A 15,135-nucleotide genomic window follows, 5' to 3' on the forward strand; every position below is an offset into this window, starting at 1 on the left:
CAATGAGTTAATTCTGTGTGTTATAATAATAATTTTTCCTTTTGTGATTAAGTGTGCTGGAGTTAGTTTCTGTTATTGACAGCCCAAAGAAGTATAACTAATCTATCTTCCAAACAGCCTCTTGCAGCATACATCAAGCTGCTTGACCTAGCCTGCCTTTGCTCTGCCTACCAAGCCCACCAGCTCTTTTCTGACAAACTAGTGCTTATTATCCTTCATGATGCAGATATTATCTGGTGAACTTGGTAGGCCCTTGAGTGTGGTCAATGTGTCTCATCCCTGAGAACTGGACCAGCAGGATTTTGCTATAGTAGCACAATAAAATGTTGATTGACTAGAGTTTTTTGTGGTTAAGGCTGCTGCTTTATTTTCAGCACTGTTGACCCAAACCCCTTTTGTGTGATTCTCTTGTATTTCTTTCTGTTCTATCCTAGCCCTTTTCCCAGAGCTAAGAAGAATCTATATTAAAAACCTGTGGCTTTCATCATCCATGGTACTTTCTTAACTCAATTTGAGACTTTTCCTAGACTGCTTCTATAATACCAGTCATTCGTTTTTTGGTTCCCTGAGCGATTTTATGCTGACCCTTTCACTATATTGAGGTACTCTTGTCCTTGCAGTTACAGCTCAGAAAGAAAGAACACATAAACTACTTGGAGACAGTCTAAGCACACATGGGTGTGCAGGACACAAAGAAATGTCCCTGCACACAAAGCAAATTAATTTTCAGCATTGAGACTCTGAAAGTTCACTTGAAATATCTTTCAATGAGTGTAAGTCACAGTTAATCAATCTTTGTGACATAACCTGTCAGTTAGTGAATTCTTATTAGTCCTGAAGTATAAAGCCTTCTTTGTCCTTGTGGTTACTAATGGGTTTGTAAAATTGGACAATAATTGAAATGAAGCCCCTAAACTTACTTCTCCATGAAAAAAAAAAAAACTGTCCCATATGATGTCTCATGGCTTGATCTATGGTTTTAGGATCTGTACAATTTAAGTTAGTAAGAAACCTACTTTGTAATGGTCTACCTTTTTCATCAGAGGGCCAACCACTTAGAATAAAAAAGTGAAATGCCCAGTGATATAAAAAAGACAAAGAAAATGAAGAATATACTCATATTTCTGAGGTCAGACGAGGCTGGGAGAATGTGATTTCTAAACACAGGTTCTAATTTTCTCTGGCTACAAAGTGACATTCAATGTGTGAGAGTTCCATTTTTAGTGGTGAGTTCATCTTTTACTACCTTTTATCTGCGCAAATTATGGTGTACCAGGTGCTTACTTCTCTATAACAGGAGGGGTCAAGTAGATAATTAATGAGAATTAATCTTTAAAAAGAAATAAAATCTTCAATTCGAATCCTGGTTTATGAGTTGGTTTATTATGCAAGTATGAAACTTCAAAGGGAGCTAACTCAATGTAGCACTTTAATTACATTTTATTATATTTAAGAGCCTTATGGAAATTTTACTTGCTGCCAAGAAATAGTCTTGAGAACACTTTACTCCTCAACAGGCTGCCGGGGCCCCTGTTCCCAAAGCACCTACAGAGAGAAGCCGTCGGCACCTTTTTCATATCTGAGAAAGAAGGTGCCAACAGCTGCTCGGTGGAACACTAGCTTAGGGAGTGGCCAAGGATAATTTCTCTTACAGAGGGTTAAAGCACAGAACCCAGCAATCCTTCCTTTAAAGACTGAATTCAAACATTCCCAAGGGCAAACTGGAAAGCTTATGTTTAGGGACAGGCTTTTAGAGGACCAAGACTACAAGGTGTCAATTCTGTAGTGACCTCAAAAATGGTCACTTCTATCACTTGGGGGAAAAGGCAGAAAGATAAAGCACATTCATGTTATATTTCCTTTCTTTGTAACTTAATTCAGAACTTTTAAAAACTCTGCTGAGTTTAGCAGTAAGGGAAGAGACCATTTGTTTAATAACTATATTGTTTTCCCACACTCTTATCTTCCTTAAAGCATAAAACTAAGGAAAAAGGATTCCTAGGTTAATGTGACCTTGTGTCTGAATCCAGGGCTAAGGGCCAGGGTTCCTCCCATCTGATTTGAGCTCTGGTATCAACTTGTTCTATGACCTTGGGCAAAGCTGCTTAGTCTCTGTGCTAGGTCTGCCCGCTCCTATAATGACAAGAATGATGCCATCCACGCTGACCTCACTGGGACAAGACATTGTGAGGACAAGTTGAAAGCTCTTTTTTTTCTTTTTGAAAAAAGGTTTTATGTTTCTGATGAAGGCAGTGTGAAGGAATGCTTAAACAGGGGAAAAGTTAGAGAATTAGTTGACTTATTTGGCATTATGAGGGACAAAACAATACGTCCAAAGGTGTTTCTGCAAAAGTAAATAAAATAGTGATATTTAAAAGTGACGTTGTTATGACAGGAAATTGCTCTCAGGCTTGAATATTTTGGCTTTTTAATTTATCCTTACCAACGGATATCTGTACCATCTTTTCATAAATGGTAAAATCTAGGGATCATTGGACCAAATGTATATATTTCACTTGGGATGAAGGAAAAAGAAATATGCCATTTCCTCAATGGTCTATAGTCAGTGGTGTGAAAAAAAAAATTAAGATTTAGGTAAGATCGGAAATTGAGGGAATATTAGAACTTTCCAAGTGTTACTAAAATTTTTATTTATAGCCATGAAAGTTGAAAGGGGGGAGAATCAACCTCACATCTAGTGCTGTGAGAGGTTGGTCAGCATTTATTACTCATTCATTCAGTAAACATGCATTGAACATATTTATTAGGACATAGTTCATGCCCTCGAAGAGCTTAGAGTTTATGAGAAAACATACGTACATTCAAAATTGTTGCAAGGTCAATAGTTTTTGATCCACACCACAGAAGAAACATATAATGGTCCCATGTCAGTGGAGGTAAGTAAGAGGGACATGTTGAAAACTCTGTGGATAAACCTGAAGGGAAGGGGGGAGGGTACTGTGGGGAGGGGGGCAAGGGAGATGTTGAGGGAAATATGGGGGAGTGAGGGATACATTCGGGGTGACCCTAGAATCTATGTAAACACAATTAATTAAATACAAAAAAGAAAACTATTTGGAAGTCAACATATGCGGTTCCTATTGAGATGATGAGGATGCATCTCTGAGGATAAAGAGATGGGTAAGAGTTTTGTGGGAAACAGAGGAGATTCCGAGAGGAGAAGCAGAGGAACCCACATCTGCAAAGGTGTATAGGCAGGAAACAATGTAATAAATTCAGAAAGTAGTGCCATGGAGATGGAATTTCAGGTGCAACAAAAAGGATATCAGAAGATGAAGCCAGAAACATTAGCAAGGGGCTATCAGGGAGGGAGGAGTATCTGTACTCGGCCTGTGTTTTTATTCTGACTCCACCACTTAATGGCCCCTGGGTGCCAGTTCTTCAGTTTTCAGTCCTTTCATAAATCAAAGGGAAATGATAACAGTACCTACATCCCAGGGCTGTGGTGAGAACTAAATGGGATAATATATGGTAACGAGTAGAACAGTGGCGGACACAAAATAACTTCTCAATGAGTGTAATCTTATTGTTATTCATATATTTGTTAATGAAATTTGGTCTTTATTCTATAGGCAGAGGGAAGCCAGTGAAAGTATCTTTAGAAAGCAATGCCTTTCATGAGATCTGCATGGAGAATGAAGAAGCAAATAGACTAAGAAAGGGGGTATGTTAGAGGGAAGGGAGGATTTGAGAATAACTAAGAAGAGGAATGTATAGAAGTAAATGAAGAGATGATGAAGGATTTCAGCTGCTCTGACTAATACCCTAACCCTCCTTTCCATGTGGCCATCCCTTCTGTAGACAACCTCTCTGTCCTCCCTTTGGCATCTGAACTTATTTATATTCTTTTATGGGACAAAAAATGCTCTCTGGTGCCTCCTTTAATCTTCCAAGCTACACGGTTAGTTTTACACATGATTTTCTCTTAAAACACACAATGTATTGTGCAGTACTGATAATAAGGTTCAGGCAAAAGTTAAACATGAAGCAATCTTTTCCCTTAAATTTTACTCATACATATTGGAATTGTGATCAAGTATGTTTATGTAATTTTAAGAGTAATTAAAAAAAGATTACATTCATTATTATTTTTAATTCAACATGAAAGCAAACACCATAATAAGCAAAGTCAAAACTTGGAAAAGTTTTTATACTTCATATCAGAGATGAAAAGCTAATCTCTTTAGTTAAACAAAGAGTATTTAGAAATCAAGGTGAAAAATTCCTGTGATAATAATAAATGTCCATGGTCAGTTTGTACACACATAAAAATAGATACAGAGTGATCCTAAACAAATGGGAAAATGCTCACTTATTTATAATAACAAATGCAAATTAAAACTGATAGCATTTTACACTCACAAATTTAGGGGAAAATGTCCTCAAAACAGTATGGTGTATCTGTAAGACTGCAGGGAAATCAGCAGTCTAATACATTGCAAGTGGAAGTACAAAGTTAAAATAACCTGAGTTACCTTGAAGGAAGGAGAATTAGTGAGATTTATCAAGATTGCAGATGACTTTTCTCTTTGCTCCAGAAAACTCACTTCTGAGAATCTTGCCCCCCTGCACAAGTGTAAAATGATATATAGAGAAAGTTATTCATTGTGACATTGTTTGTAATAGCAAAATGTCGCTATTACAAGCACCAAGTGACAGCATTATGGTATTTGGCTGAGTAAAGTATGGTACATTCTCAGAATGTAGTAACATGCAACCAATAAAAAGAAAAAAGAATGAAAAAGATTAAATTGCTATGTATTAAGATGGAGACATCTCTAAGACATAGTCTGTAAGAGATACAAGTGACAGAACAGTTAGGTAGTTCACTACTGTTTCTATAAGAAAGTGTGATGATCAGAACATATACATGTATTTGCTTATAATTAACAAAAAAAGTTATTTTAGAATATAACTTTCTGGGTATATAAACAAATACTTAGTAAAGAATGATTACCTATAGAGGGGGGAATAAAATGGGGTACAGGGAATATTTTTAGTAGAATATATTTGGTTCACAAAAACCATAAATTTTAAACTACACTCAGTAGTTTTATTTTATAATTTATTTTAAATGTATTTAGTAATAACAGTGATATTGCTATTTTGAAATGATTTTCTTTATATAAAGCAAATAACATATTAATGTTTTTAGAATCAAAATATTTTAGTGGAAAAGAAAGTTTCAGTTATAAAATCAGTTAAATAAAAATGATATAATATTTAAAAATAAATCTGCAATATCAATAGGAACCAGTAATTTAAAAAAAAAAAAAAAAACCATGTTATTTATTACCTCGCACTGAAGTTGCCTAGAAAGGGCACCTTGGGACCATCCACCACCCTCATGCCCAGAGTGTGGTTTTTAATATCATTGCCCTCTAAAAAGAACCAGAGTTCTTTAAGAAATATCTGACTTCTGCTTTAGGACAGGGAATGCACAAGATAATGAGCCAAAAAGTTTTCACAGATTAATGAGATTCTATCAAATAGTATAGAATCCAGCCTGTTGGAGAACCAACTGGCCAAAAATATGACAATTTGAGCCTCAGAAAGAACGCTGTTTGTAACGATAGTGAATCTATGAAAATCCATAAGCCTGCAAGAATGCTCTAAGGAAAAGGCAGAAAAATAATTGCTCACCAGTTGAGGGGTCTGCGGAATCAAATCCACTTTGGCAAGTGGTCATTTAAAGGGAGAAAATTAAGCATTTATTCTCCAGGAGAATTTGTATTTCACATTTCCCATATAGTTCCAGTTGATAAAGGAGAGCAATTTACGAATATGAAAAGAACAATAAGTTTAGAAAATCATTATTGTGCAACCACAAATGAATTTTTTTTTCAGACAGATCAATACTTGCTAATCAGTAAGGACAGGTTTTCAGATTTTCTCCATTACCATCATCTCCCAAAGATCTTAAGGTTGAAATCATCAAGTGAATGGTTAGCGAGAACTGGATGTTGGCATGGTGCCCAAAATGCCGCCCACTGCCCTAGGAGGAGAACCTGGCGATGAAGGAGCAGGCCGTCGCTGCTGCCCAGTCTACATCACTGACGCTGGGGCAATGCATGTGGAGTGCGGTATGAAGTAAATTATGTCACATGGAATGTACTGTGTCCTTAAATGTTTAATTTGAATCTATTAAGACTTCCCGTTCTTAAGAAATAAGGGAGATAGAGTGATAAACAAAATGAGGTGTTCAGAAAGTGGTCAGATGAGTCATGGGAAGGAATTGACAACTGGGCAAATGGGGACAAAAATAAAGTGGAGACATTGCTCTCTCTTTTTTCCCCCAAATAGCCATGTAACTTATTACCTACTAAACATGGAAGAAATAAATGAAATACTTAGTAAAGAGTGATTAGATATTTTATTATGTCTGCCATTTATGAAAAGAGGTTACTAATCAAGAACATGTTTTTTGGCCCTGGTTGGTTGGCTCAGTGGATAGAGCATCAGCCTGGCCTATGGACGTCCTGGATTGAATCCCTGGTCAGGACACACATGAGAAGGGACCATCTGCTTCTCTTCCTCTCCCTCTTCCCCTTCTCTTTCTCTTCCTCACTCACAGCCAGTGGCTCAATTGGTTCAAGTGTCGGTCCCAGACAGGGGTTGCCAGGTGGATCATGGGCAGGGCATTAGCAGGTCTGTCTCACTGTCTCTCCTCCTCTCACTTAAAAAAAAAAAAAAAAAAAAAAAAAAGAATGTGTTTTCTCTGCCTTCTGTGGTGTCTCAAAGTCATGTTTACATAATTATGCTGTAGCACTGGATTGCTAAGTAAACAGTGGCCCTTTGCATAAATATAGTAGTCCCCTTCCTCCTCCTGCTACTCATTGCCCCATTGCATAAAAACCTAACACTACCAGATAGTCAGGCAAAAGAGAAAGAAGAATAAGAAATTCCATTCTGGGTGCCTAAGAGAACCTCAGAGGGCACGGAGATTGGATGCTGGTACTTCAGTTTCAGTTTCTCATAGGGCTCCATAGCTGTTCTCCACAGCAATTTGGGTTGGCCAGAACTGCCCTTGCAGCAGCAGAGGCCTGCCAGATCTGCTTTCCCTTTGCTGCTTACAGATATTAACAACAGCCATTTAGAAGGCCCTTAGAAAGGTAGATTGTCCAAATATAGAATTTAGGGCAAGTTGCAAAGGGAAGAGATGCGCCTACAGATCAGAAGATTCTACCCCTGCCTTCTCCCGTGGGGCATGGGCCTGACTGGTGATTCTCAGCATTTTTGCTTCTATGAACATGTCGAGGGAATGAGATGGACTCTACCTTCTGGTTTCCTAGTTCTTGCACATGGCACAGATTTTATTTTTAAGTCATTAAATAGAAGTGACACTATCTTACTACCTAGCCCTGTAGCCCAAGATTCCAGTGATGGCCTGAAAAGGCTTCTTCTTCTGGGAAAGCTCGTTTTCCATCCCTCCATTTCTTTGTCTGTGTGTGAGCTGCTCCTGTGGTCATTACTATTCTTTATTCAGTTTACAAGAATAATTATAAAGAAGATCCACTGGCCACCTTTTTCCCAGGGACCCCAAGGCTGAGAGGACGGAAATTGCTGGTATTTGCAGGGCTCTGAATTGCAAGAAAACAAAATTCCAAGTCTAATATTTGACCTGGCCAATCTTTATTAGCCCAAAACACCATTTCCTTGAGTAAACAAGACAAAATAGTCAGGAAACCAGAGAACATTTGGGCAAAGAGCTTTGAAGAAGCCCCCAGTGAGAGGTTTATGAAAACAAACAGTTGCAAAGAAGAGAGGCGGAGGCTGAAAGGCAAAAATCTAGGTACATTCTCAAGGGTGTCAAGGCAGCATCAGGATAGATAGGTTTGTAAGGAGCCAAGTAAGCCATTCATTCAAGTATTGTAATATCTTCTAAGCGTTAGGCACCATGCTAGGTGCTAGGGAAATATAGTGAGATAAGGCAGACACAGTCAGTCTTGGAGCTACTGGAGGAAAAGTGCATGCATGCATCAAATAATAGCCCAAATATCCTCAAGATCACAAGTGTGCTAAGTGCTACAGGGGAGAGTTGTTTAGTGCTATTAAAATGTATAGTAGGGATATTTGTCTTAGTCAAAAAGGTCAGGGAAGGTTTCTCCAGTAAGTGACACTCCCACTGAATCCTATAGGGAAGGCAGGAGAGAATTCAAGGCAGGAGGAATCGCATATGCAAAAACCCAGAAGTGAGAAGATCAGGGCTCTTCAAGGGACAGAGAGAAGGTCAGAGGGTGAGAGGGACTGGTGCAAGGTAAGAGTGGTCATTCCCCATTGTTCTTTATTTTCAAACATGTCCTCCCTACATGTGAATTCAAGGACTGCATTACGGTGACCGCATGCCAGGTCAGTACATTCATAGTCCAGAGCTAACAAATCAGCAGCGTGCTAGTCAGACATTCAACAAAGATTAATTAAACATTATCTTGTGCTAGGCTCTAAGCTAGAAGTTAGTGCTTTAAGCCATTTATATTTCTTCTGGCCTCATACTTTTTTTTTTTTTTTTTTCTTTTCTGAAGCTGGAAACGGGGAGAGACAGTCAGACAGACTCCCACATGCGCCCGACTGGGATCCACCCGGCACGCCCACCAGGGGCAACGCTCCACCCACCAGGGGGCGATGCTATGCCCCTCCGGGGGGTCGCTCTGCCACGACCAGAGCCACTCCAGCGCCTGGGGCAGCGGCCAAGGAGCCATCCCCAACGCCCGGGCCATCCTTGCTCCAATGGAGCCTTGGCCGCGGGAGTGGAAGAGAGAGACAGAAAGGAAGGAGGGGGTGGGGGGTGGAGAAGCAAATGGGCGCTTCTCCTATGTGCCCTGGCCAGGAATCAAACCCGGGTCCCCCGCATGCCAGGCCGACGCTCTGGCCTCATACTTTTTGATGGCTCATATCAGTGAAATATACACCTGCTTGTATACTCTTATCAATCATTTAATGTTTTTTATTTGTGGATTTTTTTTGTTTTGTTGTTGTTTTGACAAAAACAAGAAAGAGTCAGAGAGAGGGACAGATAAGGACAGACAGACAGGAATGGAGAGAGATGAGAAGCATCAATTCTTCATTGTGGCACATTAGTTGTTCATTGATTGCTTTCTCATATGTGCCTTGACCATGGGGCTACAGCAGACTGAGTGACCGTTGCTTAAACCAGCAACCTTGGGCTCAAGCTGGTGAGCCTTGCTCAAACCAGATGAGCCCGTGCTCAAGCTAGCAAACTCGGGGTCTTGAACCTAGGTCCTCCTCGTCCCGGTCCAATGCTCTATCCACTGTGCCACCGTCTGATCAGGCCATTTACAGTTGAGACAGTAGAAAAAGGAAATGCTCTTGAAACTAGAGCTAGCATGTTATCATGAATTGTGGAATACAATTTTAGCAAGATATTTTTCCAGTTTCTTGCAATTCCTCAATGTAGACTTATGGTAAAGTACAACCCTACTGAAAAAGAGAGTCCATCTTTTTCCTCCTGTAGTACTCACCCACTAACTGGGGGACAGTCCTTTAACTTTCAAGTCCAGCTTAATTTTTAGCAGATAGTAAAACTGGACTTTTAAATTTAGAATCTGCAGTAGAAATAAACAGGTTTTTACGTGAAAATGTTCCCCTACTGGTGAAAGATGTTTCATCCTTTTGAGAATATTGTTAAGGACAAGATCCTTCAGAGAGTTTGTTGCTTTCTAGTCTGCCAGAGTCTGGGCCCCAAAATGTTCAATCTTGAGGGAAATTCCAACATGATAATGGATTATCAATATCACAAGCGGACCATAAGGACTAAAATAGGTTTATGACAGATGTAATTTCAGTTCTAAAGTGGTGAACCATGATTGTGCCATTTCTATTTCACTTGTAATTGATTAATTTATTTAAATAAATTGGATTGGTACCATTGCCTGCCTTCACAAATCAGAAGACCAACATCTTTTGGGTAGTTCAGCTTTGCTGTTCAGTCATCACACTCCTGTCTGCCAGCCTCCTTATTTGTCTAGCTCCCTGGAATGTTAACATGGAGTTTTTAGAAAATCCTACTGTCTTAAGAACCTCCACAAGAATCATTTAAAGGTGACCTGGTGGCATGGCAAAACCAATTTGCCTTTTCCCTCTACTATATCTTTGGTTATACCTTGTCATATTATTGCCTAGTGTTAGAGTATAGATTGCATATTAATGCTGGTTCCCTCTTAGTTTGTCTGCATTGATCTGGTATGTTAATCTGGCGTATTAATGCCACTAATTCTTGATTTCTAACTATACACGTAATTCAGTGAGTTCTAGGGGGCCACCCTTTTGTTCTAAGTTCCTAATGGGGACAGGATAAAATATAAAAAATGAACTGTTCAATCATCTTCAAGTCAATGAGAAAGAAAATTAATGCACTTAAGGCAATTAGAGTGCCACACTTTTATTGTCTGGGACCTTCCTGTTCTTAAAGATTTTCACTGCATTTATCTTGAGACTTCCAAATGAAGATTATTTCTTTCTCCTTCTCTCTGTCTCAGCACTCCTACAGCTTTGGTTCTGTCCCTATACCATTGCCAGACTTAGAAGTATGGCCCTTTACAGTCAGAAATTGACTCATATCTCTTGAGTTTAGTAAGTTCACAGAAGATTTTAGGAGTTGTGGAGGTGGAATTGCATCATGAAGTCTTTCATGTTTTGACCTCCCACTGCTAAATCCTCCTTTCTTCCCCCATCTGTCTTTGTTTTACCTCAGCTTCTAGAGTAACCAGCATATTTACCCCCATTTTCACACAAAATGGTTCACAGAACATGGTAGGTATTTTCTAGAAGAAAAGCTCAGGGCAGTGATGGGTCTACTACTTTAGGAAGGCAGGGTCTGGGCCTTAACTTGTCTTGGATAGCCCCTGAAGCAGGCACTGAGGTAAAGAACTGTTTCTTTAGGAGATAACTCCAGGAAATTGGATTACAGAAGGAGAAAGTGAGGTAGGAAAAAGAAGGAAATCAGGGGGAGGCCAGCATGCCGGGAAACTCTGGTTAAGGAGTATTGGGGAACATTTTTCAAAGGCCAAATCATGTGTCTCATGTAAACATAAAATAAGCACGTGTCAAAGATTATTTTTTAACTCATCAATTTGAAGGGAATCAGCAAGGTGTCCCAACAGGTCAGGTGAACATTTGACATTCTCTGCTGGACAGAATCCATTAACTTTGTCATGAGCTGGAAGCACTTGCTTTGCCATCAGTGATCTATAACTCAGCTTGCTCTCCACAGATTGGTAGATGGTCTAGTCAAAGACAATCAAAGCTGTGCATTTTTATAGAATAGACTATGCTTTGAGAGTCAGCAGACCACACCTAACATTCTCTTGAAAGAACACCCAACTATCTCTGTTGCCCATTTCAAAATCTTTCACAATTTTTTTTTTGGACAGCAATGTAAATCATAGCCCCAGAGTTGCCCAACCTGAATGGCCAGGAAGCTGGAGAATTTGTGCATTGATTTCAATCTGTCATTGATTGAGGAGGCTTTCCAGCTTACTCTGTGCATGGGCCAAGAACAGTCTCCTGGCCATTAAAAAAATAAAATAAAATAAATAAAAAAGCCCTCAGGCAGAGTCACACGTTTTGGCAAGAAACAGCTCTCTGTGTAGAGGTAAATGCCAAGGGGAATTGGGGAGAAGGGGGAGAAGAAACAGAGCACCAATAGTGCCAGTTATACTTGTCTTCTTCATTTATTGATTGTTCTGTTGTTGTGTCTGTTTTACATTTTCCACCAGAATATAAGTTTCCTGAAAACCAGAAATTTTCTGTCTTATTTTTAATTGTCTCCCCAACATTTAGCCTACTGTTCAGGCATGGTAGGTGGCCAATAAATGTTTAATGACCATTGCTGATACATATGGGCCTCAAACCCAGCTTTGAAAACAGGTTGCAGTTCAGCTGTAAAGTAAGGGAGGATCTCTGAGAGGCCCATAAAGTCAGGGCTTGTGTAGTGTCCTTGGAACAAGTTACTTGCTCCATTGCCAAACTCCACCCCGCCCTGAATCTTGTTCATATTAAGAACAGAGGAACACAAAGTACAAACTCTGCTTTCAACACACTCGAAAATGACCAACAACATGATAGTATACCTTCCACCCACTGTTAATTACTATGCATTTGATATGTTTATGCTTATACACATGAAAGCCCTTATATACACTTTCTAAGACTCAGAGAAAAGAAAAAAATAGTAGAGGAAACTTTTCTGTGAAGCACACAATGTGCATGTCAGGACAGATGCTAGGAAAGTCTATAAAAAAGCTAAATTGCATGTAGGCATCACTGAACAGACCCAAGAGATGTACTCATTTTTATTAAGTAGCCAGATGGCCTTCCAGAGTAGCCAGAAGAGCAGACAGGCCGCAGATGACAAATGCTGAAGAGCCCTCCCTACGGGCATTTTTTTTTTTTTGAGACAATGTGTTGACATTAGGTATGGAATAAATCCATAACTGTACTGTTCATGCAAATTCTTAAGAAAAGCAGGTGCTATTCACTGACCTTACCCAAATGAAATTTTGCGAGAAAAAAATAGCCCAACTCTATTTTCAATTCAGTAGTAGGCTCCTCCCCCGCCCCTCCAAAAAACCACTTCAAAACAAAATTCCAAACAGAACACAAATTGGAGGGGGGGGGATTTGAAAATTGCTGCTCGTTTGAAATGGTTGACAGATGTCGTACAGAAATTTGGATTATTGGCTGGCTGCTTAGAATCTACTTTTTAAAATGTAGTGCTCACGAAAACATCACCATTGTCAGATTATAAAAGAATATTTTTTTAAAAAATGATAAAATGGATATATTGACCTTAAACAAATAAACAGCCAGATATTTCTCTAGCAAAATGGGGTTATTTGGGAACAATAAAGGAATAAAAGGTCTAATGGCAAACCACATGCAAGTCCAGAGAAACAAAAGAGAGGTATGCTTTTTTATGGACTTGAGAGGTGTTGTAAATGAAGAGTCCTTTGGAGGAGACAGAAAATTGGAAGTACAGTGATTTTTTATTGGCTGAATTATGGCATTCTCCCATTGGCTGAGCTGTTACTAGGCAAGAAGGAATTATTTCTTCCTCCTGCTGAGATAGTAATGTATAAGGTGACCAATCATCCTCTTTTAGGAAGGACAGTCCTTTTGTAAGTTCCAATCCTCCCTCGAAAAGTGTCCTCCTACATGTCCTCCTTTTTGATATTGGAAGACTAATCTGTAAATATCCATATTCAATCGATGCAGAGTCGATCCATTGCGTGTGATGTGACATATTTGTATCTAAATGAGTACTTTTGTCTTACAATTATTATTAAAAATTAATAGGCATGTAAGCATAATTACAATATAAAATATTATAATTATTTTTATTATGCATTTATCATATTATAGTGTATTATTGTTGCAATGAATAAAATATTTCTTTTATTTACAATATTGTTTTTTCTATTTATTTTTGCCCTCCTTTTTATTGTAAAAAAGTTGGTCACCTTAGTAATGTAGCATCTTTTCCTGTAGAAAATGTAAGGTACATCTCTTTCTGCTGGGGTCAATAAACTGTGTTGAGTGACTGAGGCATGAAAGTTCTCTCTTCTATCATCTCCACTCCATTTTAAATAAAGTTTCTGTTTATTAATTTCACAGATAGACACACACATTTTTGTTAGTGTCAATACTATGTACCAGTGACATTAAGTGGTTTAGAAATTCAGAGAGAACACTGTAGATTACATAGAATTTCGTCCTCAGAAGAAATTCTAGAGTTTATCCCTGATAATGTAAATGTTTGTTGTGTGTATGTGCTCATTGTGTTTTAATAGACATCCCTGGGGTTCCCAGGAAGAAATGGCTCTAAGAACCTAATACTCTTTTTCCATCTGAGTAACCCATAAAAGGCCATCAGATACACACAGCAAAAATGGCAATGTGTAGGCTGTTCGATCTCCTCTTAGTTACACTTTGGGATTATTTGGAAATGACCCAATCATTCACTCAGAGGAATTTTTTGAATTACTACTGTGTAACAGGCACTGGTCATTTTGGTCTTTTTTTTTTTAATCATAAATTTTTTTAATTTAATTAATTAATTGTGTTTACATAGATTCTAGTGTTGCCCTAAATGCATTCTCCCGCCCCCTTATTCCCATCAACATCTCCCTTGCCCCCCTCCCAATAGCACCCTCCCCCCTTCCCTTCAGGTTTATCCCATCCTATCATCCCCTTTCCCTCTGTCCTCTTTTCCTCTGGTCCCTTTGATCCCTCCTCTGTCTCAATTCTATTCCTCAGTTCTCATTGTTCCTTGGATTTTTCAAATGAGTGAGGTCATATGATATTTTTCTTTCTCTACCTGGCTTATTTCACTTAACATAATAGTTTCCAGGTCCATTTATGTTGTTACAAAAGGTAATATTTCCTTTTTTTTCATGGCCCCATAGTATTCCATTGTGTAAATGTACCACAGCTTTTTAATCCACATGTCCACTGATGGACACTTGGGCTGTTTCCAGATCTTCACTATTGTGAACAATGCTGCCATAAACATGGGGATGCATTTCTTTTTTTCAGTCAGTAATATGGTGTTCTTGGGATATATTGCTAAAAGTGGGATGGCTGGGTCAAAAGACAGATCCTTTTTAATTTTTTGAGGAATCTCCATACTGTTTTCCACATTGGCTGCACCAGTCTGCATTTCCACCAGCAGTGCAGGAGGGTTCCCTTTTCTCCACATCCTCGCCAGCACCTATCATGTGTTGTTTTATTAATGAGCGCCATTCTGACTGGTGTGAGGTGGTATATCGTTGTGGTTTTGTGGTTTTTCTCCTTCCTTTTGTTTATGTGATGAATCACATTGATTGATTTATGAATATTATACTATCCTTGCCTCCCCAGAATAAATTCCACTTGATCATGGTGTATGATTTTTTTCATGTATTGCTGGATCTGGTTTACTAATATTTTGTTGAGGATTTTAGCATTCTAAGATCACCAGGGATATTGGCCTATGATTTTCTTTCTTTGTGTTGTCTTTGCCTGGTTTTGGAATCAGAATTATGCTCACTTCATAAAAGGAGCTTAGAAGTCTTCCTTCCTCTTTAATTTTTTGAAATAGCTTGAGAAGGATAGGAG

Source organism: Saccopteryx leptura, chromosome 1, assembly GCF_036850995.1.
Source record: "Saccopteryx leptura isolate mSacLep1 chromosome 1, mSacLep1_pri_phased_curated, whole genome shotgun sequence".
Classification (NCBI taxonomy): domain Eukaryota; kingdom Metazoa; phylum Chordata; class Mammalia; order Chiroptera; family Emballonuridae; genus Saccopteryx; species Saccopteryx leptura.